The sequence below is a fragment of the Poecilia formosa genome, unplaced genomic scaffold, assembly GCF_000485575.1.
Source record: "Poecilia formosa unplaced genomic scaffold, Poecilia_formosa-5.1.2 Scaffold1, whole genome shotgun sequence".
Lineage (NCBI taxonomy): Eukaryota > Metazoa > Chordata > Actinopteri > Cyprinodontiformes > Poeciliidae > Poecilia > Poecilia formosa.
The window spans coordinates 631,493-635,578 of NW_006799940.1; the positions used below are offsets into that span (position 1 = coordinate 631,493).

Below are 4,086 nucleotides of genomic sequence, written 5' to 3' on the forward strand. Positions count from 1 at the left end.
AATGGAAAAAACAAAAATGTGCAAAATGTGAATAGAAAAGGAAATGCTAAAAACTTGAAGCTCCGGCCTCGAGTGAGGAAGTTCTATGCTTAGAGGTGCTCATCATTAATCCTAATCTTAAAAAAGGAGAAGAAAAAAAGCTGCAGTTTTTCCCAAACTTCTAAGGCTCAAACACTTGAATAATTTAACAGCAACTATTACCAATCTGCCCGACTTTTTTAAAGCGGCGGCAACAAAAGAGTTCTGAAATTACAGCTCTTTCTCTAATGGAGATTGCGCCATGCTTTGTGGGCATACATATGCTCAGAGTGTGAGACGGAAGCAAGAAGAGATAAAAAAGAATTTTCCTCCTCCTTTTTCTTCATCCCTCGTCCTCCATCTTCATTTCCTCCTTCATTAAAGGGAGTTCGGCGCAGAGCCAGGCGGTAATGCCGCGTGAGAGCTTTTCTTCCTCTATCTGTCTCCATTCCTTTCCTTTCCTCCTTCCTCTCCTGAACACTCTGTTTAGCCGCTTAAGCTGATGACACAGAGAATATTGCGAGTTGAAAGGCCGTTTGCACCACACTTAAACACACACACGCTCACAACACACACAGTCACACACTCTTGCCCAAAGCGAAAGGCCCGAGGCAGTCTCTTTCCTGCTAGCCAGAGGCAATCACTCTGCCTCTATGATACTTTAACTGTGGGATGTCAGGAAACATTAGGCTTCCAAAAAAACACAACTACTGTACAAAGTAAAGCAGACACTGACAACACACACACACACACACACACACACACACACACACACAAAACTGTAGCCCAATCTGCTTTTCTCTAAGACCAAAATACTTTTGATCCTTTTGCTTCAAACTACATTGATTTTTCCATTTCCTGTCTGTTTATTTCTTATTTAACCAAAGGAGGAACAAGAAACTTTGCATATCTTAGACTTTGAAGACCTAACATCTTCTTTTTTCTGAAAAAGAGTTTAGTGAGACAGCTTAAACTCGCCTTGCCTTGCTCCTTTCTCACTAATGAAAAATTACAACGTGACTGCAGGTCACGGTATCTAACCCTCACCAAACACTCAATGAACTTTATCAAAAACGTCTGCCATTTTCAGAAAAACACCCCATATAATTTCTTAAAAACTGTTTACAACTATAGTTGTAATAAGAATGAAGTCATAATATTGCAACTTCATTGTCAAAATATAATATTATAAATTTATTCTCATAATTTTTATTACTTTATTATCATAATTTTGTTTTGTATTCTTTTATTCTTTCTTTGGATTTCTTAATTCTTCATCGTATAAATCCGATCAAACTGTTGTTTTAGATTAGTTAGAATAACCAATATTTATTCTATTTGCTAAATGCCAGAAAACTTAGAGAAAATATTTTTTAAAGATATTTTTTGGTAACTTTCTTTAGATTCAGAAGTTTACATACATTTCAAACATTTCTTTCAAGTCAACGAATCACGTGATGCCACCTGCAAATCAGTGTAGGGGCAACAGACCAATCAGCGATCGGGATTTGTCCCGAAGTACACGCCTCTTAACTGGAGGAACTGAACTTCCGAAAACATTGAGAGTTCATCATTGCTAATGCGCTGCGGTTGGAGATTTCGAGGAAAATAATTGGAAATACTGGTCCAGCGTTGTCAATGGGGAAACATACAGCTGTTACACAGAACGTTCAGAGGCGGAAACCAATTTTTGACATTTCAAAACTCAAACAGAATCTGGAATAAAGCAAGAAATGGATGAAGGCCTACAGATGACGTCATGTCCGGTTGAATGAACCTGTGATCGACGGCAACTACCACATGTTCAAGGTAACTGGTTGTAAACATTCAATTTCTGTTACACCCACACTTATTGATCAGTAAGTGGAGGTAGTTATGCTTGAGTTTATGTGTGTCAATCACAATGTTACCTCTATGGCGGCATGAAAACGGTGCTCCATTTAAGCACCTTTTTATGCTAATGTTTAGTTTTAGGCATTTTCCTGAAGGGAGATTTTTACAAGTCGATGTTATTTAACTCATTGCTTACCAGTTTTGTACGTGTAAAATGCGTCCGTCACAGCGACCAGTCTCGCATCCAATGAGACTTTCTCATTCTTCCTCTGGTTGCGAAAGATGCTGATTTTTCCGTTGTTTCCCGCAAATAACCTTACAGACCTGATGTAGGACTCTGGAGAATGTTGTTGCCACATAATATAATGTCTATATATATTATATAATATTATGTCCATGGTTCTTGCCAGTCTTCGTCTTATTTTGTGTTTTATTTGCGAACGGAAAACTAACTCGAGGTTGATTTACCGCCACCTACTGGACTGGAGTGGGGACGTCAATGATAGTCTGCCTGACTTCCAGCTTCATGTCTGGAGAAGCTTGTTAAAGTCCTTGTTGGAGAACAGAGGCGTCTTTGTACTGGTTTGTAGATCAGAAAATGAAGTTGTTTTTTAAAAAAATCGGACAATTCTTAAATCTGAAGTAAACCAGTTCAGGAAGAAAGACTTTATAGACACACATGACTTCAGTTGAACAGCGACATACTGCGTGATGCCTCATTATAATATAGGTTTCATACAGAATAACTAGTGGTTAAAAAAAGCCTCTCTAAGCCAATTCATTTGATTTGAAATAAAAGCTTACGCCTGCATTGGGAGCCCAACTTTTTATGGGTTGTGTTTAGTCATCTCATATTGGTCCCAAATGAGATGCCTGTTGGTTGCCAGACAACTGTGGTGCAAACCTAGAACAAAATCAGCATACACTAATTAATGAAAGCAAAAAATGTACTTTTTAAATGTATATTTAGATGTTTTTGTGCTAATAAAATAATAAAAAATATCCCGAGCACTAGAAAAATACACAATGATTTTCTGAAGCAAAGATAATAAATTACTTGAATTCTTGCTGCTTTATGTTTTGCAGTCTTGAGGTCACATTTTGTAGGATTGTCTAAAAAGTCAACAAGGAGCCTTCTCTTTCCAGTTCTTTGTTACATTAAAATCAGTAAGGAAACCAACTATTTCACCTAGTGAAAATGTCCATTCTTTTGTAAGTCGTTTCATTCTTAGTCATTTATGAAAACTCCAACCTGTCCCATCTTTTCCTCTCATGCTTTGAGACTCTGAGAACTGCAAAGAGTGGACCCAGTTTTAATAATAAAACTTCTGACATCAGGATTTAGTGGGATTTGTGCTGGAATACTTCCCCTATCCTAGTAATAACTGCTGTTTTTTCCTCGAAAATCAGAAAAAGATCCCTCTGTGAGCGGCGACACAATAGTGCAGGAAGTCTGGAGCTCTTCTCAGATATTAACGTTTAATCAGATGCACATTTTTTCCATTTAGTTTGATATGTTTCAAAATCTAGCAAAATAAAAGGATGGTAGATATTATACGATACTCTTTATTAGCTTGTTTTGTTTTCAAGCATTCTCTTTACTGACTTATGGTTTCAATTTGTCTACTTTGAGCTCTGCGTGCAAAGAAGACTCGTAGCATTTTACTGGGAGTTTCTGGATTGTTGATGCAGAAAAATTAGATTCTGACTTTTTGAACATTTCATAATCTTACAAATATCTGTGGAAAAATTGTTTGAAAATTAATCTTTTTCCTAGGAGAATTTTTTTAATTGAAGTGGCTTTTCAGCAAATAATATGCAGGAAGTAAGGGTAGGCATTTGTTTATCATTTACCGTGATAATTTTCTTATCATGATACAAATTTAGATTTATTCTTGTTACAATAAATTCCAATTAATTTCTTTGTTCATTTGGGTTCTGGTCCAGACATTACTATAATAATCCTTTACAAACATTCCTAAAAAAACATAAACAAAATTAAATTAAACACAAAAAAAGAAAAAAAACCTTAATACACAAACTATTTAAACCAAATCAGAACTTAAGCTGAAAGATAAGCACAACAAACAGTAACTTTAAATATAAATTTTAACATTCCATCAAGTAAATATTAAGGCATTCTCCATTATAGATTTTTAAATATACATGATCAACTATCAATGTAATTAATGTTTAAAAACCCCCATAATTTTTTTGATTTTTAAAAAAAAAACA

The 4,086-nt window shown here is 35.6% G+C and overlaps 1 long non-coding RNA gene across 2 annotated transcripts in view; it reads left to right on the top strand.

The window, feature by feature from the left end:
• The first annotated feature begins 1,512 nt into the window (after window positions 1–1,512).
• Window positions 1,513–4,086, top strand: part of LOC103154716 (uncharacterized) — a 74,249-nt gene continuing 71,675 nt past the window's right edge. For both annotated transcript variants that reach the window (XR_477962.2, XR_477956.2), the window contains exon 1: window positions 1,513–1,827. This is a non-coding gene — a long non-coding RNA (uncharacterized LOC103154716). The remainder of the gene's footprint in view (window positions 1,828–4,086) is intronic.